Genomic DNA, 25,511 nt, shown 5'->3' on the forward strand with positions numbered 1-25,511 from the left:
ATTGCAGAAAAAATCAATCAAACTCGATATTTTGTAAAAATGTGACTCCTTATATATAAAATAAATATAAAAAATATATTAAAAACTGGCTAAATTTAACAGTTAAATTATTAATTAATAATTAAATATTCGAAATTATTAGAATTAATTTCCAACAGTTAAATTAGAAAAAAATTCAGTCAAAATTTAGTGTAATATATGTATTTCCGATTCATTTATACAAAATAATGGCATTACATGGCAAGAGCAAACAGCTAAACTACGTTTGACCGACAAACCTTAATATTGTATTCACTAGTTTCGTGGCCCGCTTGACCAATTGAAAAATGGCAAAAAGGAGGGAAAATTCAAAAGGTGGGGTTGAGATGGGAAGTTAAGTGTCCGAGTGGATCGAGGTCACGATAGCTCAAGTGGTAGAACAGCATCGTATCTAGCCGAAGATCGTGGGTTCGAATCCCGCTCGTGACACTGACTTTTTTATCTCAACTAAAAACCTTAATTAATTGAAACTTAATATTGTAGTTGCTCATATTAGTTTTACGAAAAAAAATTATGACATAGTTTACTTGAAAAATATTTGGTTTTTAGAAATGTATTATGATTATTGATAAACTTTAATAGCTTTTACTAATATTTTATTGTAATCTACTTAAAAGATGACATAAAATGATATATTCATATATTTGATTTAAGTAGGTAGAACGAGGAAATAAAAATATTAAAAAACGCAAAATTTCCATTTTCAAAAATGTTTTTTAGCGAAACCAGGGCCTATTCACAAGAAGTAAAGGATTCATTTCTGATATTTTGGAGTGTAGAATCACCAAAAAAAGTTCGGTCCAAATCCGTGCCCCACACGTGTACTAGTGCCCTTGATAGTTTCCTATAAAATGTTCTGTTGGTTTTACCATTGTGTTAAAACTTACGTAAATTCTTTGAAGTTCAAGTACAATAGTATGTCGATTTACCAACGAAAAATATACTTTATCTAATTTAATTTTTTAAAATCTAATAGTAATTTTAAAAAATTCTCTATAATCCCAATACAAAAGAAAGCAGGATAAAAACTAGATATCGGTAATAATAGACTATTTCATTAACTTTGAATAAAACTAGAAATATGACCTCTAATTTAGTTCGTTGTCTAAAAAATCAGGATAAATTGCTCTTTTTGATATAAATTTAATTCTAAAAACTTTAGGTAACAATAATTTTGTAATTAGTGCCTTTTTGGATAAGAAAAATGTTATGATTTAGTTGATCACTCACTTTACTACAAAAACTAACATAAATTGTGATCACGGAATCCCTTTCTTAAACTTTTTCAGACTTATCTAAAAAAACAGAATTCAAGTTAGAAAAGTTGGAACCTCATAAAGTTCCAAGTGCAATACTCTTTCAGGCGAATATTTAGGTTATGTACCCGACCTTATTTTCTTCTGTAAGAAATGTGTGGTGGAAATCCCAGGCCCTGAAGATGATCTCAATAAAGATCGAAACGTTGGCACGATAAAGAAAATGTTTTTCTAAAACCTACGTCACACCAGACCGCATCTCATGATCTCCGAATAATCTTATTTTCTTCTTAATACATATAGCAATAATGTTTTCGAATCTAATATAATGGGCCAGATTTTTAATTACGAAAATCAGCAGAGTTGGCTCTTATTGATTCTATTCCATAAAATTTAGACAATAATAATTTTGGTGTTGGCGTCTTTTAGGATATTAAAAATGCATTTGTCTGAGTTGATCACTCGTTTTTGTCTAAAAACTTTCAGAAATATGGAATCACAGGTCACTCTTACTTAAACGTTTTGAATCTCTTCTAAAATGTAGAATTGAAATAAAAGTTGGAATCTCATAGCTCAAGCTGCAATCCTCTTTCAGGCGTACTTCAGGGTTTGCACTCAACCCTATTTTCTTTTTGATATATACACACAGTCTAAAAACTAGACATTCCTATTTTGTTGTTTAGTAAAAAACTATATTTATTTATTTTTATCGCTATACTATCTAACGTATACTTATTTTAATGTTCCAAAGACAGGAACATCAAATTGATACATAAAAATTGAACTAACAATTTATTCTGTCAATAAATAATTTTTCAGTGTTTTAGTGAATTTTCTTAAAAACAATCGTAATTAAATAATTTTTATGAAAATTCATGAATTTTTGATCTCATTTAATTTTGTTTACCTTAAAATAAGTATGTTGTAATTAATATAAAGATGAAAATTTATGTAGTTTGAAATAAAAGTTAAAATACAAGTATCTGGGTGTTTTGTCTTTGCGTATACTATTACATATCAAAGAACACGATGGAGAAACTGTATGTTTGGCTAATAATATATGAGCATGCAGACCTTTTGTTTAAAGCACACAACTCCTGGTAAACTGGTCATTGTCGGCAGTCTTTTGTCTTCTAGAGGAAAGGCTCTCGCCAAACTCGGCCATCTCAGCCATTAACAGCATAATCTTCATCATATTTCACTCATGTTTTACTTCGTGCTTAACTATCATTGTTTGTACCAAGTCTTGAAATTCCGAATGCATGAACAATCTAACGGTTCTGCCCAACCCTAAGTGGAACTAATTAAAATAACTTTTCCGAACCCATGATTCTAACAACGAAGTTTAGTTATTGCCTTAGACTAATCATAAAAGTGTCACAAGCTTTCTTATTATAACTTGAAAATGAAAAAGGAAAAAAAGGAAAACAACAGCGATGGGTTGAAGACAAAAAAACAAAAAGTAATATTGTTCACTACTTTTCAGGATTAGTCACGTAAACTTACTAATGTTTCGTGTGTCACATATATCATTGAGACAAAAGAAAAACAATATCGAGAGATGTACAAAGATGGTACATATTGAAGGTTGTCAGGAAAATCGGTCACCCCTCCTAATATCAGCTTCTGCTTAATTGATCACTTAGATACAAACGTGGGAGAAAAGCTGAGGGGAACCAATTAAAACAATTACAATTAACGCTATTTGATATAACAATACAACAACAACAAAACAATCAAACTTAAAAGGCCAACCTTAAAATTTTAATTTCGCTTCTTAATTTCTGTCTATGGCAGAAGAAAAATAGTATGATTGATGATTGTGCTTAGCATAAATAATAAGGCGTACGGCAATAGGGACAAGTCAATCGAGGGTCGGCGTCCCGAAGCATCAATCAGGAATGATCAATCAAACGATACCGAGACCCGGGTGTGTATCCGAGGTCAAGGGCGATGACGCCCACACGGCTATTCGTGTCACTAATCCTAATAACTCCAGATCTTTTACTGAGGCTAACGGTCCACAACAAATCTAAACGAGTGCCTTTTATCCGATTTCGGTGTAAGCTAAAGATTATCGTATGAGCTATTTGGTTAAGAGCGGTAATAATTTCACCTTTGGGCTCTTCTTCCCTTTTTACCCAGACGGGAAGAAATACCATTACCGCTGACAGTGAAATAAGACTCGGAATTCCAGACTGCAAAGCCGTTTTTTTTTTACCTCATGCTGTACGGGATGAATGCATACGAGACATCATCAAACAGCATGAATTTCACTTCCTGGCAAAAGATTTATCCAATCTTTATTCGGCTATTTGGAAGTTTAAGAGAACATTCTGCCATTTACAGCATTCCGTAGTGGCACTGAAGCAAATTGGTTTCAATATTGAAACAGCGAACAGAAAATTATAATCATATATCCTGAGGGAACAATATATTCCTAACTAAAAGGATAAATCGGAGAAAAGTGGTGGTTTTTACACAAACGCCAGTCTATTCTATGGTTGGTAGAGAAGAAAAATCCAAGTATTTTTAAATTTATTTTTCACGATTCGGGCTCATTGAACCCTCCTCAAGAGCCAAAACAAATGAATACAAAAATTACCTAATTAAATAACGTGCTAAAAATGGCAAAAAGGAGGGAAAATTCAAAAGGTGGGGTTGAGATGGGAAGTTAGTGCCCGAGGGGGTCGAAGTCACGATAGCTCAGGTGGTAGAGTAGAGGCATATCAAGCCGAAGGTCGTGGGTTCGAATCCCGCTCGTGGCACTGACTTTTTATCTCAACTTAAAAAACCTTGATTAATTTAATGTTATTAATTGGTCAAGCGGACCTCGAAAAATAGAGAATTTAACTATTGGGTTGTCCGGAAAATAATGCAGGATTTTAAGTTTTCATTAAAAAAAATCTATATAAAATATTCTGTTTACGTTTACAGGATTTCAACACTTATTAATCCTCTTCCAAATGATATTGTTTGTTTACCTCTGTAGCATTCCGCTACTTGGAAATAATTCAGTCATCCTTATAATGTCAAAGCGAGAATTTCGTACGATTTTCTTTTACGAGTTTAAACTCGGCCGAAGCGGAGCCCAAACGGCTAGAAACATTAACCAAGTCTGGGGCGAGGGTTGTGTTAATGAGTGCACTGTGCAAAGGTGGTTTAAAAAATTTCGGGAGGGAGATTTCAGCCTTGAAGATGAAGAAGGTCGTGGAAGGCCTTCCTCTCTTAATGATGATGTTCTGCGATCAGTGGTGGAAGAAAACCCCAAAACAACTGTTCGAGAACTTGCAGAGCAACTCAAAGTCAGTAAAACGACCGTCGCTGACCACCTCAAGGCGATTGGAAAAGTGAAAAAACTCGAAAATTGGGTTCCACACTCATTAAACGATCGCCAAAAAAATCAGCGCTTTGATGTTTGTGCATCACTTCTTTGTCGAAACAAAAATGACCCATTTCTGGCCAGAATTGTTACATGTGACGAAAAGTGGATTCTCTACGATAACACTAGACGTTCTGGACAGTGGCTCGACAAAGGAGAAGCTCCAATACATTTTCCAAAGCCCCCAACTCATCAAAAAAAGGTAATGGTTACGGTATGGTGGGCTTCATTTGGTTTAATACACTACAGCTTCTTAAATCCTGGCGAAACCATCAATGCTGAATCATACTGTAACCAAATTAATACCATGCATCAGAAATTGGCAGTAATGAAGCCCTCTTTGGTCAATCGGAAAGGGCCCATTTTGTTGCATGACAACGCTCGACCACATGTGTCACGTGTAACGTCACAAAAATTATTGGAGCTTGGCTATGAAACTTTGCCTCACCCACCCTACTCTCCGGACCTCTCGCCTACTGACTACCATTTTTTTAGACACCTGGACCACTACTTACAACACATAATATTCAAAAATCAAACGGAACTGGAAAATGCATTTATTGACTTTATCAATTCTAAAAATTCTGAATTCTACTCAGACGGAATTAATAAGTTACCAACACGTTGGGAGAAATGTATTGAGAGTATGGGAAATTATTTTGATTAAAGAACATTGCTTTAAAGTAACTAGTTTCTTTTTTTTTGTTTAATACCAAAATCCTGCATTATTTTCCGGACAACCCAATAATTTAATAACGTCTGTGTTCATGTGTATGTGTTCAAATCCAAACCAAGCCATCGTTCAACCGACTAGTTTTTGTCGATTTTTCTTAAAATTTAACAATTAATATAATACAATACATACTATGTGGTGTTTAGTGACCGTTAGTTTGATTATTCCGAGATCGTGAAATGTGGTATCATGTGACGTAGGTTTAGAAAAACATTTTCTTTATCGTGCAAACGTTTCGCTATTTATTGAGATCATGTTCAAGGTTCAAAGTGTTTGTTTTCCGTGTAAATGTATCATTCTTCCCTGTCGTATTGAGAGGGCACTTTGAGCCCTGAAGATGATCTCTATAAAGATCGAAACGTTGGCACGATAAAGAAAATGTTTTTCTAAAACCTACGTCACTCCAGACCGCATCTCACGATCTCCGAATAATCATAATTCACACTATTATATCGGGTCGTTAAATAGGTCCGTAGCGTTTTTGTGCATGCAATCAGTGCAAATTTTACGGACTCGTAGACAAATTTAATCAGCAATAAATAAATGATTTTGTTTCACTCCCTGTTGCCATTTTACATGCAATTAACTTTGTTCCATCCTCCTAGTACTTTTTAGGTTTTGTGCGATGAACTGCATGAGTTTTATACAATCCTCAAGTCAAGTGGTTTTGCTCAAACATGATTAATAGAGTTTTGAAGTGCCATGATGAAGGTAAAATCTGAAAGGGCAATTTCGGTCGTGTGGTGGGGTACTTTACAGGTTAACATCCAACAACTGTCTGATAATTACTTATCTTTCTAGTCTGGCTATCCTCGCTGATTTTGTTAATTCAGAAGAGTTTAGACATTTCGCCATCTTCAGTGTTTCTAGCTTCACCGAAATCACCCAAACACCGAAGATGTCTCAATGCCAAAACGTGTTTTAATTAACAAAAATCAGCAAGTTTAGGCAGACCAGTATGATCAGGTAACTATGAAAAAATAGGTTTATTACTCCTCAAACCACAGGAAGAAATCACGTACCAGCTAATTCTGAACACTTTCTTTCAACCGTGCAAAGACACGTGGGGGCGAGAGTTGTAATGGTGGAAAACAATCTCCTTGCCAATTCCAGCTGATTTTGATCAGTTGCTGATTTTAATCTCTCAAATTGTGTGTAATATATGCTAGAATTAACTGTTTGATTGGGCGAAAGAAGCTCATAGTCTTACTGATAACAAAGCACTCCCTTCCAGACCCACAAAAAGCACATTTTGGATTTGTGTGGGCCATTAACATTATTATCAAATATCCACTTTTCATCCCCATTTATCAGCATTTTTGGATCGTTTAAATCGCTGATGAAGATGAGGTAGTAAACTCTTCTTATTCAATATGTGAGGAACCTATTTTTCACAGCGACATACATATCCGGCTGCTCTCAGATGCATCGAAACGCTTGTATAGAATAGGTACTCTACAATGTATCGTGTCGTTGAGTGTACATTATTCGTTTCAAAAGTTTGCACTTATTCATCATCAACTGCCTGGGGGTGTTGCAAATAAAAATTTCCTTTTGCAAATCGAGCAAACCTCTTACGAACGGTTCTTTCACCTAAATCGTCACCACCACACACATGACAAATTTTCCTTGCAGTCTGAACTGCGGTTTTCCCATTGTGGTAACAAAACACAATTAAATGACGAAAATGCACTATTTCCCACCATTTTAAATTAGCAAAACTCTATAAAATACTAGATATCGATCGAAACGCCTGAATAAAACCGCTTTTCGGAGTATGTTAACAATAACGGCTAAATAAATATTACTTCAAAATACAACATAAAATAAAATCGAATATTGAAAAACATGACGATTTATTTTTCCCATTCAAAAGATATTTTATAATTCTAGATGAAAAGTCGTGCTCTCTTCTCTTTTATTGAGGGATCTGTAAATCCCATATTTATTAACATCAACCTTTTCCAGATTTATCGATTTTATGCTTTTCCTGTTTGCGTTCGTTAATTTTTCTCATTTCAAATTTTCCATGTATCTTCTTTTCTTCCTAATCGTTTGGTGAAGCATTAATTTCGTAGAACTGTTCACCTTATCTTGTTTTCTGAAAGTTTGAATTGTACAGTATATACATCCTATCCCAAATTAGGATTCGTGTCCTGTCAGATGTATGGCAGCTCCTACTTGCAAGGGTATACTTGTAAATCTTCCTCAACCACTGCGTGTCTTGGAACTCTGAAAGGGTGAGAGGTTACTATCCTCTATTTTAACTTGCCATTCAGGGCTATCTTCCAGCTGACATTCGAATTCAATTCTCCTATGGTTCAGCTATTTACAGTAGATTACAGTAAATCGTATAAACATAATTTACTATTGATTTAAAGATTTGATTTGAGGAGCGAGTACTCATTCCAGATAGTCCTCGCCTGTGTACTGACAGATGTTATATTTTCAGACTAAGTTATTACCATTCCAATATCCTTTTGCTACTTAGAGAAATCGGAGATATTAAAGAATGATATTTTCTCTTTGATCTTTTTTAAGACTTTTCAAAAGCGTATGAATTGATCTCTCAGTCTGATAAATTTGTTGAGCTTTAAACGTACACCACTCCCGCTTAGCCGGACCGGAACGTTTAACAATGCCACATTAACATTGGGTGGAGTTGTTAATCGATAAGCCGTAGTTTGGAAATAAGGTGATTTGTTTTTATTAACCCGTTAATTAACATTTTTTATGCTAATATAGCTAATAATTTTTTGAGAAGTATAGTCAGATCTCTGATCACAGGCATTAAGATGCTAATTATCTCGTTTGTCCTTTAATGTTTGAACAATTCTACGATTCTCCGTATCTGCAGGATATCCATCGACTTTGTTTTTTCTGGGATCAATTTTCATAAAAACGGGTGCAGATGGTTGTCGAGATATTTGTCGGAGCAATTGCCGTTCAACTGATAGGAAACTTTACATGCTTGAGAGCCTGATCGGCTGGGAGATTGCGGATAAGCACCCGATAGTTTGCATTGGTTTATTCATGTACTCTTCTTTCCTACAATTATATTTTCCTTTTGAAGTGATCATAAATTGGTTAAAAGCTACCACTTTTAGAGCCCTTTGTAACAGTCAAGATTAAGCGTTTCACCATCTGTAAAGGACCACAGTTCGACTGATCCTAGTTCAAACAATAGTTGGTAAAACTGATTGTAGTCTCTTTAACTAATTATAAGGGGTATACACGATGTTTACAAGATGTATACTCGTGTTAACTCGAATAGAGAAATGTCCATTAAGATCGCGAACGCCCCCTTCTTTTCTTAGCATGTTAAACGTTAATTTTTCCGCAATGCTGCGCGTGGCGATTGGTAGAACCAAAAATAAAGCTATAAAAGTCCTTGAAGGCTTGTTGTTGTTTGTTTTGGTTTACTTTAGTGTTAAATTGTAAGATGCCAGAAGTTACTAAAAAAAAGGAAAATTAATCACCTCTTTCATTCAAAATGCATCTATGCACTCGAAAAGTACTAACAAATGACACGATTCAGTTCGTGCCGATATACCTAACTTGTACTTTAACGTCTAACAACCTACAACTTTATAGGATTTGGGATGAATATATTATGAATGAGAGTATCAGGACAAGACAGAAATGAACAAAAGAAATGATTTAATTAATGCAGATTTAAGAATAAAAATACGTGTAAACCAAAAACAGCTGTTAAATTCATGGCTGCGATGCTGGTTACCTATGCCCTAACGGATAGCAGTGATCACATTTTCGGCCAAACACTTATATGTAAGTACCTAGTATAAATAATTAGTAACAAAGGACTTATCCAAAATTCAAACTTCATTCATTTATTTGTCAATAAGATGTCTATCATTGAAAAATCAAAACTTGTTCTATTACCATTTTGCTTTCCATTTACTGTTAACTGACTTTAAATTTTATTTATATTAATTAATTAAGGTTTTTAGTTGAGATAAAACAGTCAATGACACGAGCAGGATTCGAACCCACGATCCCCGGCTAGATACGCCGCTGCTCCACCTCTTGAGTTATCGTGACCTCGATCCACTCGGACACCATCTTCCCATCTCAACCCCACCTTTTGAGTTTTCCCTCCTTTTTCCCTATCTCAACTAAAAACCTTAATTAATTGTAATATATTAATTGGTCAAGCGGACCACAAAATTAGTGAATTTAATGATTTAAAATTGAAGTATACTTCACTAAAGCTCTCCGTGGCCTTTTCATTTGTCGCCGAGAATCCAATCCGATTACACAACATTTGAAAAATGGTAAAAAGGAGGGAAAACTCAAAAGATGGGATTGAGATGGGAAGTTGGTGTCCGAGTGGATCGAGGTCATGATAGCTCAAGTGATGGAGCAGCGGCGTATCTAGCCCGGGATCGTGGGTTCGAATCCCGCTCGTGCCATTGACTTTTTTTATCTCAACTAAAAACTTTAATTAATTGTAATATATTAATTGGTCAAGCGGACCACGAAATTAGTGAAATTAACATTAATGTTTAAATAACACATTGCGCTTGGATATATGTGAATTTTAATAATTTCATGTTTCCATTGTACTGTTAAAATGCGCAGAATTAGATCTAAACCAATCATCTTGCTTTTGTAAAACATTAATTATTGCAACACATCCATTTTGCAGTTTGACCATTTTCCATTATTACAATACTAGAAACGAGGTTTACTGCTTTCTTTAGTGCCACGGTATGGGTGATAAAATTGGCAATCTTATCGTTTTTACACCTAGCAAATTAATTATTTTATTAATGAATAAAACAGCAGTAAAACTGACCGAATGAACTCGCAGGGATAGTAAATGGCGATTGGTGAAGAATTTAGTGTCGTAGTTCGATATCCGGTATCACGTTTCGGCCGTCATTAGGAGGACGCTTATTAGTGAAGACAGGGTCACCGGACTGGCGTGATTTATATGTGGATAGAGCCGATTGTGATTTATAGCCGGTGATGCGGGTGTCACCGAGCCCGGTGAAAACAAAACAAAGGGTACAAACGTGATGGAAAGAGAGAGAGAAAACGGAAAATTACAAATATCCGTTGAACCGAAACGTATCGAACCAGGCTGAATATGTGACCGCTCGGGATTGGCGGCCACGTGAGAGATGAGCACTATGGTACAAAAGATAACGAGCTACTCCGGAACTCGAGGTATGAAATCAATTTCTTTTTCGGGTTCAGTGAACCGCGGATGCACACCTGTGTCCTCCAGCCCGTCAACCAGGGCCGGCGAAAACGAAAGTAGTAGCCGCTTATTTCGGAACCTTTTGTTATTTTTTCTTTTAAATCGGAACTCGCGGTTTCAATTGAAAATGGAATTCTCGTAGAAATCCGTTTTAGCCATGTTTACCATAGAAAGCTTGTAATTCCATACACACAAATGAAGGTTTTTCTTTTTAAATTGTTTGTGTTTAATAAGACAAATAAAATAAATATTAGATGTTAAGAGATTTTATGTTGAGATATGCGTGTTAATAAGCTAAAGTTAATCGCACTAAAGCCACCACTTGTGGGGAAAATATTTGACTTGATAACAGGACTGAATCCTTGATCTGTGCGTCATGTTTTTGGATGAGTCCTTAATCGGCTCTTGCCATAATGATGTCAATACTGCTCAGATATATCACTGAAGAAAAAAGGCTCAATATTTTGTCCTCTTCAATGTACAGATTTACAAAAAATTGACATAGAAAACAAAACATAAATTCGTGTTATTGAATAGGTGTGTCCATTTCTTCTAAATTTTAGAATATAAAAAGTTGAATCGTGTCATTTTTCCATATTCCGCGGTGCATATTTGCCTTATTTTCTCAAATATATCTTCTTCAGTGGTAAATCTGAGCGGTATTGACATCCTTATGGCAAGAGTCAAATAAGGACTCATCTAATGAAATAACGTACAGATCAAGATCAAAGAGGAATAACGAGATTTAACAGTTTTTTATCTTCAATGGTACAAGAGACAAATCTAACAAAATAAAGCATAGATCAAACACCGAAGATAGAAGAATGATAAGATTCAGAATTTCGCCACCTTCAGTGGTACAGGAGTAGAAAAAGGACATGTCTGAGCAAAGAACACACTGACCTTCATTGAACTAGAAAAGTCTAATACGATGTGACATTTCTTCAGTTTCGTTGGTACAAGATTAGAGAAAGAACACATCTAACATAATAACGCACAGAGTAAACACCAATGATGGAGGAATGACGTACTTCGAAATTTCTCCACCTTCACTGGTACCAGAAAAAAGGACACGTCTGTGCAAAGAACACACTGACCTTCATTGAGGTAGGACAATTCTAACCCGATTCGACATTTTTTTAATCTTAAGTGGTACAATAGAAGAAAAAGGACAAATCTAACAATATAAGGCAAAGAACAAACACCGAAGATGGAGCAATGACGAGATTCAAAATTTCGCCACCTTCAGTGGTACAAGAGTAAAAAAAAGGACATGTCTGAGCAAAGAACACACTGACCATCATTGAACTAGGAAAAGTCTAATACGATGTGACATTTCTTCAGTTTCGTTGGTACAAGATTAGAGAAAGAACATATCTAACATAATAACGCACAGAGTAAACACCAACGATGGAGGAATGACGTACTTCGAAATTTCTCCACCTTCACTGGTACCAGAAAACAGGACACGTCTGTGCAAAGAACACACTGACCTTCATTGAGGTAGGACAATTCTAACATGATTCGACGTTTTTTTAATCTTAAGTGGTACAATAGAAGAAAAAGGACAAATCTAACAATACAAGGCAAAGAACAAACACCGAAGATGGAGCAATGACGAGATTCAAAATTTCGCCGCCTTCAGAGGTACAAGAGTAGAAAAAGGACATGTTTGAGCAAAGAACACACTGACCTTCATTGAACTAGGAAAAATCTAATACGATGTGACATTTCTTCAGTTTCACTGGTACAAGATTAGACAAAGAACACATCTAACAAAATATCGAACAGAACAAACACCAATGTTGGAGGAATGTTGTACTTCGAAATTTCTCCACCTTCAGTGGTACAAGAGAAAATAGACACGTCTGAGCAAAGAACACACGGACCTTCATTTAGGAAATTTCTAACACAATTCGACGTTTCTTTATCTTCAGTGGTGCAAGATTAGAAAAAGGGCACATATAACAAAACAACATACAGATCGAACACCAAAGATAGAGGAATGACGCGATGTGACAGTCCTTTACCTTCATTGGTACAAGAGAGTAGAAAAAGGAAGCGACTGATCAAAGATCGCAAAAGATCACCCACCGAAGATGGAGAGATGACGAGAAAGGAGACATCTAACAAAATTACGCACAGATTAAACACCAAAGGTAGAGAAATAACACAAAAATAATAATAATTCGACATTCTGCCAACTTCAGTGGTACAATCGAAGTGAAAAGTCAGTCCAAAACGCGCACAGGTACCGTTTCAATATTCGAATTCACCGATACTTGATAATGTAGGTTAATTAATCTTGATAAGATTTACATACTAACAACATTGATCAGCCATAACCGCCGTCGAGTAGAAAACAGAGATTCTCCGATAAATGAATCTTGGGTAGCCATGTCGACTCAAAAGATTGATAGATAATATTGTAAAATTCAAGTCTTCCTTATGAATTTGTTCTTATTCAACCTCTTAAGAAAATGTCAATTTTTTGTTATTGCGCATAAAATTACTGTGTTACGAGTTTGCATTTAAAATCTATTTTAAATTCCACAGTAATGTGCGCCAAGAAAGTATTGCTGTTTTGATATAATAGCCTAGGCTATATATTTAGCTCAAATTTACAAAAAAAATCTTATGTGAAAAAATAACATGTTTTTTTTGGTGGGGGTTAAAAAAAATTACGAAAATCAAAAGGTCATTGCTAGTTCTATTTATTCAGACCATCAAATTTGAATCAAAGAAAAATCATGTTTGGTTATAAGTGCCACAAATAAGCTTGAACCATAAAATTGTACAGAACAGCGCTTAATACTACAACATACTCAATGATTCTGAATTGCAAAACTGAACTACCTTGGGAATCAGGGGGAATTAAATTCTACTAGGGCCCAGATCTCAGAACAATCGAGGGAAATGAACGAGCGGATGCTCGTACACGCAAATGAGCTGCCACATCGCTCACAAGGACCTCTTCTGCATATTAGGTATACGAACAATGAATGATACATTTAAAATTACGAGGAGCGAAGAATTGACCAGCTCACGAACAATTTCCAGGTCTCTGAACAAAAAGAGATTTTGGTATGCCAGACAGGAAGCAGGAACAACGAAAGAATCATAGCACAGCTAACTTAACAAGCATGTAAAAATCAGAACGTGTTTTTCGTCAGAGAGGCGAAAAATAGATACAAACTAACACTTCTTGGACTTTAAGACTACACTCAAAGAAAGTATTCATTATCTCTAAAAGAACTCGATTTGTACCAACCTTGAAATCTAAAATGTCAACTATTTATCGAAGACCAAACAATCTCAGTCATTTCCATAGCATATTTTCGCATAGGTTAGCATAAGCCTCCAACAGTTAGTTTATTTAACACAGTAATGTCACATTGAACTTTGAAATTATTTACTGTGGTTTATTTTAAGTAAAAAAACTGAGGAAACAATAAATTAATGAGATTATTTAATTTTTACAATTTTTTAAAAGTCATGTTCATATATTTCATGTTTCGGATATTTTCAAGCATATGGTTGATTTCTGGAAATTGGTACATCAGGTCAAAAGTTTAACTCTTTAAAAAATTGCCTAAAAGTAAGAAAAATTAAATAATTCGTGAAAAGAATAAAAATAGAACAATACAAACGAAATGAATAATTAATCATTTCACGGGCTTTATATGTGGAACTGATAGCACTAATAACTTCGATCTGTCTGGATACCGTCATCATCAGTGAAGGAACCGAAACATGTATGAGGGACATATTTCGAATATACAACCGAGTGACAAAATTATAGACACATTAAAAAATCACGATTTCAACAGTCAAAAATGATTTCTTTTGCCGTTAGAATATTGTTCATGATATTTAAAGATTAACTCTGGAAATGGCTTGATCTGATAACCTTATACAAATGTACATCTCAATAAACAGTATTGTTTTGATTTAGCTGCGACAGAATAATAGACACACATTTTGTTTACGTTTATTTTATAACTACAAAGGTTTATTCAGTATTCACTGTACCGTGCCTTAGTAAAGTGATTTCTGTGAGTTCATTTGTAGCAATTCAAAGTTATTTTAAAATGCCCAAAGGAAGAAGATTTTCTGATGAGGAGCGCGTGTTGATTCACTTGCTCAATGAAGATGGAATGAGCTGCCGAGAAATAGCCCGACGCATAAAACGAAGTTTTTCATCAGTATCCAAGATAATACGACTAGGTGAAGACTTCGGAAGAGGGCATAGCTCAGGAAGACCTCCTTCCTTGACCAGAAGAGACAATTCGCACATCCTGCGCGTTGCTTCAAACAGCTTTTCGACTGCAAAAGCCATCGCAGAGAAGGCAGGTGTTGATGTTTCTGTTCGAACTGTTCAGAGATTCCTTAAAAAAACTGAAAACATTGTCCGAAGAAAACTGAAACGCAAACCAGCTCTGAAACCCTACCACAAACTAGCCCGTGTCAAATTTGCTGAAAACCATATTTTGAAAGATGATGATTATTGGCGAAAAGTTATTTTTTCTGACGAAAAAAAAATTCAATTTGGACAGACCGGACGGATACGCATCCTTGTTTCATGATCTAACTAAAGAAGAAAAAAATTTGTCACGGCGCCAAATGGGTGGTGGATCTTTGATGATTTCGGTGTATTGGGTGTAATAAAAAAAGGGAATCTTTGTTTTCTTCCAAAAAACAGTTAATTCGGAATATTACAAGAAATTACTGGACAAAGAAAAACTAGTTTCAGCGATTTATGCGAAGGGACTCCAATATTCCAACAGGACAACGCACCCATACACAATGCAAAAATTGTTAAAGAATGATTTTCACAGAACAGCATTAAAAAACTTGAATGGCCATCAGACTTTAACTTATAGAAAATGTATGGGGAAATTTATAGAGGATGAAATATCAAGACTGTAAGCAATACAACTCTGTCGACGAACATAGAATAGGTGTCACCACTGCCCGGAATAATTTGCCTCAAGATTTTATTCAAAATTTGTACAAAACCATTCCAGAAAGATTACTGGAAATAATAAAACTGAGTGGTAATGCCATAAAATATTATAACCTTGTTTGAAATTGATTTTATCCCATGTTAAGGAGAAGGATGACTGATGAGAGTCGATAAGTTCTACAACTATTCATTTACTCGCAGACCAACGACACCACCAACTTTATGAAAACTTTCAATTAATTATTCTTTGTATATATGGACTTGGTTGAAAAGAAAAAGTCAGTGTCACGAGCGGGATTCGAACCCACGACCTTCGGCACCCGCTCGTGACACTGACTTTTTCATTTCAATCAAGACCTTACATACAAAGATTAATTAATTGAAATAAGTAATTTGGTCAATCAGACTACGAAATATAATGGATTTATGAAAACTATTGGAATTCTAAGATTCTAAAGAATATGATTGAAATATGAATATGAACTATGATTGATTCTACATACTGACAGTTACATTGGTACAAAAATTACCATTACCATTACTAGATCAGATCTCAAAAGTTTCAGAAATCAAGTCCGTTGTAGATAGTTAAAAATGGATTGTTCCTTCAAGGAGGTACTAAGATTACTGAAGAAAGTCTTTTTTTACTAGTTAAGTGAAGAATAAAATCCCAAGACCGTCTATTAATAAACGGAATGCTGCTTAAAACACAGAAAGGGAAACACAATAGACATGGGAAAATTTCTCTTTCTTCTGTTTATAAACAAAGATTTGCATTTTAAATTCAAATCGGGGCGCGGACGGAGGTTTCCCACGGCTAGAAAGTAACTACAGGAAGCAACGTTTATAATATTGAAATGATCCAGACGGTGTGTCGAGAAGAAAGTCGATACACAAAGGTCAGGGATATTTTCGAAAGGTACCAAAGCACGGGTTCAGTGGCCAGGGAGCAAAAACGTACGACCTGTCCTCCGTTTCGCCGGTACATTTGCATTTAAATTACATTCCGGGGAGTCTCGTTCAAGTCTGCGCCTTTCTTGCAAATCGTGACTGTATGTACGGAATCACCGCTTCCGATCGGAAGGTTTACGGTCAGAACAGAAAAGAGTTTTTTGATTTTTAATTAGTGGCCCGGTAAGTATTTTCCCTCCGATCACATTTGCTCTTGGAATCTCCTCGGGGACGTTTCTCTACGTGGACGCGGTGCGCCGAGTGACCTGAATACCACAGGGCGACGCCTTGTCATTGTTCACGGAGGGGTAATCATCAGCGAAGATCCTCACATAAACAAAAACAACAAAAGCAAAGTTATTTCCGCCCACTTTGGACGAGCCGAGCTCGTAATGGCTCTCATTCCGTCCAATTGGCCATGGGCCGAATTTAAGACTTTCAATCGGCCCTCCTAAACAATACGATTTCTCGGCTTGCCAGCGGTTTATTGCTCGCGACATACCATCCAGGTACCAGCATCGCACGGAAATTTATCTAATACGGGTGTCTTGTTTATGAAGTTTTGTAATTTATGGATAAAACCTTACAATAAAGCCAGTTGCTTTCTTATCCGGACAAATATGGGTTATGTGGCCGGAAAGTCTTGTTAATAATTTATTTAATATTATATTTGAATTTACTCAACGTCATCCAAACTTCAACGGAATTTCAATTAATTAATCTTTATGTAACGCAAGAGGTGACGCACCTCCGGCCCTCCGCATACGACAGAAGGGTGTTTCCGACGCAGCGTTGGTCTAGAGGCAGCTCAGTCTCAGGGGGCCAAGACAGCCTCGCACCCCGCTTGCCGATTCCGATGGGGTAATCATCCCCGCATTAAGATTCAACCGTAGGGCTACATAGGCCGAAATACATCAGCCTGGATGGCAGTCCTACACGCTCTCTGAAAGGAACCAAGTAATTGCACCCTTCAATTGGGTTGTTCTGTTGTATATACATACTCAGTTTGTGTTGAGGGTGAATGTGTTTATTAGCATGAATGTGTGATTTGAGAGGTCGATGGTGGAATATCGAGTTGTATGATATGTGTAAAGGACCATCACCCTAATTTAATGAATAGTATGTGAATAGGGGTGAATGTATTTAAGAATGAATGTGAGTGCGAATGGGTTTGGAAGTGCAAGCGGTTGGTGACCTAGGTTTTGACAGCATCCCTCTTGGGACCCTCGGATCATTACCACCGTGGATAAGTTTGAAGTCTGCCGCCGGACTTCCTACATGTGGGTGATTTTCGAGCCTGGCGTCAATTTACTACAGGTAGCAAAAGCAGGAATTGCCAGTGGTTTACGAGAATCGAACAGGATCAACTCGGCACATGTTTATATGTACGTATGTACATGTATGGATTTGAGCTAATATCCAGCTTTTATAATTATTAATCAGTATTTAACCATCGCGAGTCATTTCGTAGATCTCGTCGGCGAGGAATTTTCCAGAGAAATTGTCGGGATGCGAGTTTTTGGATATGCTGTTATTTGTCCAATATTCGATGGATAAATTCATATCCAACAGTTTCTGATCGAAATGAACAAAGATAATACATTTATTTGTATCATTTTACCCAAACAACCGAGTGAAACTTTTAAAGTTTGATGTTTCATAATAATAGCTAAATTTGTTAGTGTTAGAAGAAGAAATGCAGTTTTTACGATTTTGGCAGAAATATACAGGGGAAAATTTCTAGCAAGGATCGAAAGGGAAAAATAGACAAAAGTGAACATCCACGGATCACAGTGATTGACGGCCCCGATCATTCGAGGGCCACTTTCTAACTGCGAAGGGTTTCCAGTTTCTCGTCGAACCCGGTAAATCACCGGTCGATTGTCCGGCGAGAGCGAAAAATCACCGTCATCCGAGCCGCATTCTTCTCAGGTTACGTCTCATTTAGGCGTAAATCAATGTCTCTTCTAGCCTCGTACTGTTCATCTCCCGGCATGCTTCACTGTCCCTTCATCGGATATTAACAGAAACCGGGCTACGTGCTCCCCATCCCAAACCGGACTAGAATTAACTTTTGAATTATAGATATCCGAGGCATTGTTACGGCCGTCCTTCCCTATACCTGGGGCATCCCTCCGGATCGTGTCCTTAACACCTGAATACCCAGTTAATACAACAATTCGACATTTGATTGCTCTTCCGAGGAAACGAGGCGTTGAAAAACAACCCAAATGAATTTGTACAGGTACCACTTTCTACGTACCCGCGAGGAGCCTTCGTCGTTAAACTGAAACCGCAATCTGTTTTAATTCCTGCAAGAAAACGTCGACTCATCAAGAGAAAATAGGCTCTAACTATACTTTAATAAGGTGAAACCCCTGAGTCAAACTCGTCTTTAATTGAAGATCTCTCGAAAAACACAATTCAGGTTTACATTGGACGGGCGTCCATTATCGAATTATACGGCCGTTTATGTTAATACGGTGTCGGTGAACAGTGCGCCTGACCGGCTGTAAATATCAAATTAGGTTATCGGAAGTTATGTGAGAAGTACAGTTAGAAGAGGGCGGTCGTAAATTCGTAGATTTTTTTTTATTGTTATTACTCCACGCGTTCTGGAGAATCCTCGGAGCTTAATGCTGCATTAAGTGAAGTAGGCTTTAGTAATTCTTGAGCAGGAAGCGAATAAATTTGATACACAAAGAGGAGGACTCGTTAGTTACTTTTGCTTCATATTTCATAATGACGCCGACGACGTCTCCTCAAATTCCGTTGATGGCCGTTATCGCTTTTTAATCTGACCTTTTAAAGCTGCCAACGTCGAAAGGATACTCTTAGTTTAACTACCATTAAATGTACTATGCGAACTGTCAAGCCGTTGGGAAGTGTTCTTTCAATGCATGAACAGGAAAGAACCTTTTATTCTTATAATCTATAGACGAGACATATTATAAGTAATCAAATTTTTAAATATTTTTTTTCTCCACTTTTGATATAAGTGCTCTAATCCGACGGTTCATCTTATTCTTTCTGTCCTTCCTATAGTTAAAGCCGTTGATGAATAGGCAACTCAGCAAATAGTTAGAGTGTTTAATAACTACACATATTAACTAACCATTTAGGAAATTTAATTCACTAAATAACAGACAGAATATATTGGGTTGTCCGGAAAATAATGCAGGATTTTGGTATTAAACAAAAAAAAAGAAACTAGTTACTTTAAAGCAATGTTCTTTAATCAAAATAATTTCCCATACTCTCAATACATTTCTCCCAACGTGTTGGTAACTTATTAATTCCGTCTGAGTAGAATTCAGAATTTTTAGAATTGATAAAGTCAATAAATGCATTTTCCAGTTCCGTTTGATTTTTGAATATTATGTGTTGTAAGTAGTGGTCCAGGTGTCTAAAAAAATGGTAGTCAGTAGGCGAGAGGTCCGGAGAGTAGGGTGGGTGAGGCAAAGTTTCATAGCCAAGCTCCAATAATTTTTGTGACGTTACACGTGACACATGTGGTCGAGCGTTGTCATGCAACAAAATGGGCCCTTTCCGATTGACCAAAGAGGGCTTCATTACTGCCAATTTCTGATGCATGGTATTAATTTGGTTACAGTATGATTCAGCATTGATGGTTTCGCCAGGATTTAAGAAGCTGTAGTGTATTAAACCAAATGAAGCCCACCATACCGTAACCATTACCTTTTTTTGATGAGTTGGGGGCTTTGGAAAATGTATTGGAGCTTCTCCTTTGTCGAGCCACTGTCCAGAACGTCTAGTGTTATCGTAGAGAATCCACTTTTCGTCACATGTAACAATTCTGGCCAGAAATGGGTCATTTTTGTTTCGACAAAGAAGTGATGCACAAACATCAAAGCGCTGATTTTTTTGGCGATCGTTTAATGAGTGTGGAACCCAATTTTCGAGTTTTTTCACTTTTCCAATCGCCTTGAGGTGGTCAGCGACGGTCGTTTTACTGACTTTGAGTTGCTCTGCAAGTTCTCGAACAGTTGTTTTGGGGTTTTCTTCCACCACTGATCGCAGAACATCATCATTAAGAGAGGAAGGCCTTCCACGACCTTCTTCATCTTCAAGGCTGAAATCTCCCTCCCGAAATTTTTTAAACCACCTTTGCACAGTGCACTCATTAACACAACCCTCGCCCCAGACTTGGTTAATGTTTCTAGCCGTTTGGGCTCCGCTTCGGCCGAGTTTAAACTCGTAAAAGAAAATCGTACGAAATTCTCGCTTTGACATTATAAGGATGACTGAATTATTTCCAAGTAGCGGAATGCTACAGAGGTAAACAAACAATATCATTTGGAAGAGGATTAATAAGTGTTGACATTCATACAAATGAGTAATCCTGTAAACGTAAACAGAATATTTTATATAGATTTTTTTTAATGAAAACTTAAAATCCTGCATTATTTTCCGGACAACCCAATAGAAAAGATAATAGAAAGGCTTATTAAAACTATATGCTTTATATGGAGACGGCAGTAGACAATTTTACGCTTTCCCTGCATTTTTCATTTGTTTTAAGGGTACTTAAGGGCCCTGTTGCCCGAATTTCCAAAATTACTGCTCTCGAGGTTATAAAATCTAATTGTTCTTTGTTTCGGCAATGGAATACTTTAGCTTCTCAATATGGTTGCGATTTTTCTTTTTGTTTAGAAAACCTCTCTAGTTGGCCCAATTATACCGTGAAACTTTTGTGCAGACTACGTGATCAACATCGTGTGAGTTGTGAGCATCGGGCTCAGGTTTTCAGCAGGTATCTTCTCTTTAATGCCCTAGACCACTTTAAGGAAACCTTTAACCTAAATGTTCAAGCTAGTGGGTCTATAAAACTTCCGACTCTTCGATGGCTTCTTAAACTCAGATGCGAGCAAGTGTTCCTCAATTCTGTGCCATGGAAGGAAGACGACGGAAATTTCTTGTGCACGCTCTGTAACCTAAGAGTTAGGGAAGATATCTTTCATTTTGTTGCCCAGTGTCCCATACTGTCTGAACTCCGTATCCTGTATCTAGGCTATAAATCGCTTTCCAGGTCTCAGCTGCTTGATCTGTTAAATATCGTGGATATGGAGAGGTCGAAATGTCTAGCACACTATGCACGTCATGCCTGGCAATTACGATTATTATACCGAGTCATAATTGTTTAACTTGTATCTAAAATCAGCTAGTTTTTATAATTTAGTTTTTACTTATAGTTTTCTAATATTACCATTATTATATAGTTTTTTTTATTTTTTATTTTTCGCTCGCCTGAAAAAAAACAAAAAAAAAACAGCCAACTTCCGGCAGACGGATAAGCATCCATGCTGTAAAACGCTTTTAATATTGTATATTATGTAACGCTTCTCTTTAATGTAAATAAAGCATGTTATCTATCTATCTATCTATCTATCTAAGGCTTATTATTACAAAAATTCGATAAGGCTTGGCATAAAGGTTTACAGAATAAAATCAAGAACTGTCTATAAACAAACAATTTTAATTTATAAATGAAAATTGAAAGTTCCAAAATGACTTGTGCTTCAAGCATGCCCACAAATCAAAATTTAAAGAGGAAAAGAAATAAATAAAAAATTTGGAACATAAAAAAAATCGCTTTTATTATAAAAATAAAATAAAATAAGAAACTGCTCTGAACGAAAATGAAAAGAATGAAACCACAGGAAAAATGAACATAATTGCTTCTCTTAGCATGAATAAAATATATAAAGCTCTTTTAAAACCTATTTTATTAAACAAAAATTTATCTTTTTTTTTAATGAAAGGAACGGGCGCACTCCTAGAAGATGGAAAGGGAAATGATTTTCTTTTCACAGAAAAAAAAGGGAATTGACTCACCGGATGGTAGCAAGTACTTTCATGGAGCTCCCAAGTCCCAACTCGGAATGCCTTTTTGTTTTTATTTTCTTGCAACGCCCTATCGATAGGGAACCCGATGGACCATGGGAGCGATTGGAATGCGCCTCTGACAATTTTGTTTATTTAAATTGGTGAAATGGGATTTTTTTTTTATATTTGGTCTTTACAAATTTCAAACAACTTCATAAACATTTTAGAATCAATCATATGGGACCTCTGAATTAAAGAACGTCGTAGTAGGAGTGTCACAAGGATGAGCACTAGGACCTATCCTATACTTCTTTTACACATCTGATATTCATAATCTTGAAAATAACAGTTATATATGCCGATTCCAGGTGTAAGAATCACGAAGAACTATCACAAAGATTCTATAATCAGTAAATAAAATCAGTAATTTTATCAACGATTGTTTACATTGGAGCTGCCTATAAATAAAACGATAAAATAATTCTATTTGCAAATATGTATAGTAAAATACTTCGGTATTAACCTTCACGATAGGAAAGCAAACAGACGAAAAGTCACTGTCTTTACATATCAAGTGTATGCTTTATAAGTAAATGCATAAACCATCTGTTACAGTAGTCAGATTAATTTGCATTCAACGTTACCTGAATAAATTATTACGGAATATAGTGTTCTGAAACAATGAACTCCATCAGGACTTGTACATGGATAATCAAGTTAACGTATAAATGCTGAGTTATTTGCCTTGGTAAGAGCCCTTGATTATCTGACGACGCTAGATGACACCAAATTTTGCATTATAACAGACTGCAAAAGTGTCCTTGCTCAAATAAAAAACTTCTACCCAAAGTCCAAACGATTATTTCATAACAGACGTAATAAACAAGGCTTCACTTCAAATCGCAAAATAAAAATGTAGTTTTTTGCTGGAGTAGGTGGAATTGTGGTATAAAGAGTAACGAAATCGTGGACTTGTTTGCCAAACAAGCAACAAAGGACGGGGAGTTTATTGACATCAAATTGCCAAAGTCTGACTCCAAGCGTTCCCTGAATAAATGGGTAAAAGCCTGGAGCATTTGGTACAACAGTGGTTCAGCAGGGTCATTTTATCGGCCATTATTCCAGGAAATAAATATCGATCCATGGTTTTCGACAGAGTACGGTAGCAAAAAAATTTTTTATGACTCAACACACTTAAGTACAAATCACGGCATTACTTGCATCGAATTGGTCTTAGGCCTTCGTCAAATTGCCCCACATGTGATGAGCCAGAAAATATTAAGCATATTGTCTTTTTCTATCCTGAATACGAGACAGAAAGAGAGAACCTTTTAAAACGGATCTTTTCAGCAGGGGAAGTGATTAAGCCTTTTTGTTATGAAATCTTGTTAGCATCAAGCAATGGTGTTATATATAGACTCATTTTTGAGTTCTTGCAAGATAGCTGAGTAGATATTTAGATCGACATTATTCAAACAATAATCGGTGTCCGGGAGGCCTGCCCGGGTGGAGGAGTGGAGTGCTCAGAGTGCCTTTTGCCCCGGGTTGCCGGCAGGATGTGGACTTTTCCACAGCACTGTAAAGTGATGTAAGTGGTTTTTATCTATATCCTCCCAACGCACCCGTAAGATAGGGCGGAGTGTCTAAAGGGGGGCGCTCTAGGTCTCTCCCAGGGTTGGCTTTGCTCGGCTCGCACGGGCTGGGCGGGTGGTGTCGCTGGCAACACGGGACACTGGCCGTATGCATCAAAGCAAAGACAAAAAAAAGTTTATTGATGTGCCTGCCACTTTCAGTGAGATATCGAGCTTGTCAGAGAATAATCAGAAGTGAGGTGAGTTCAAGTATGCAACTGCATTATATGCCTGGTTTATTCTGCCTTAGCAAATCAAAAATAATGTAGACAATTCTTTAGCTGAATGGTTTTACCAAATGTCACTATGTGACTTCTAGCTTAGTTTCTCCTTCTTCGTCACTTTGTATTATAATGACAATGGAAGGTATTTATGGTAATCCAGATAAGCTAACTTTATGTCCTTATATATTATACAACTGCATTTGCATTCTGTTTCTTAAATGATCCGTTGTTTACAACCGGTCATAAATGAGAAATAGTTCATTTCGGTCAACTAGTTTAGGTTATTGTTATTGTTAAACGGAATTTGACGTGCGTTCAGTTATGTTTAGGGTTTGTTTATTTTTCTCGATTTTGTCCCATCATACACTAATGGTCGGATATTAGAAGGTAATTATCCACAACACTTTCATCTCTTAGAAATTTAAAAGCAATAAATCACCCCAATGATGAGGATAATGGACACACCCAACGGCAGAGATTGTGATAAAGGGTCGTTGTATTGACCACGGAGAAATAGTCAAAAAACGAGATAGTCCAGGTCTAGCCGCCCTCCATCAATCTATGTTTAGTCCATTTCCAGGCAGTGTCAACGAGCTTGCAACGCCCATTGTCTTAACTGAGCGTACGAAGAACGGGAGTGTACGTAATGGATTTGTAATTGCGAGGTGTGTCCTGTCATTGTTCGGTGACACGTGGCACACGAAAAAGCCTGAGTATGTGGCTCTATGCAATCAAAAAACTTAAAGATTTCTACCCTCATTTGGCAATTCTTCAAAAAAATATACCAGAATGTTAAATAAATTACAATTTTTTGTACATTGGATATCAAATTGATCGCTCATGATGACTTATATCGGGTAGAAATAAGACCTTTACGTTGAAGTTGCCAGTAAAGTAGTACTTAAAAAATTTGAACTGTGAAAAGATGAACAAAGTGGATTATATCATGAGGAGACCGGGACAACAAACAATATCTTATGTCCTATGCCATGCAATAGCTAAGAAAAGGCTGCGGTACTTAGGAATGTAATTGTTGTGCAGTACAAACCAACATAATATATCCTCGAAAATAATTCTGTACTTTATTAACGAAAGGAAAAGCTTCCTGGAAAAACATTAATAGACATCGGACAAAATAGAGTTTAAGTGATACATAGATAATTCCTACGGTTCAAAATGGAGAGGAAATTGCTAAGACACAAAAGCCAGTACTATGAAGACAATCTATACAAATCACCTGCTCCAACTTTGTTGG

At 36.4% G+C, this 25,511-nt stretch overlaps 1 protein-coding gene across 1 annotated transcript in view; it reads right to left on the reverse strand.

Moving 5' to 3' along the window:
• LOC106674422 (rho GTPase-activating protein 20-like) overlaps positions 1–25,511 on the reverse strand; it is a 424,732-nt gene that overhangs the window by 313,448 nt on the left and 85,773 nt on the right. The gene's annotated exons all lie outside the window — the stretch shown is intronic.

This window comes from Cimex lectularius, unplaced genomic scaffold, assembly GCF_000648675.2.
Source record: "Cimex lectularius strain Harlan isolate CLEC.00 unplaced genomic scaffold, Clec_2.1 scaffold24, whole genome shotgun sequence".
Taxonomy (NCBI): domain Eukaryota; kingdom Metazoa; phylum Arthropoda; class Insecta; order Hemiptera; family Cimicidae; genus Cimex; species Cimex lectularius.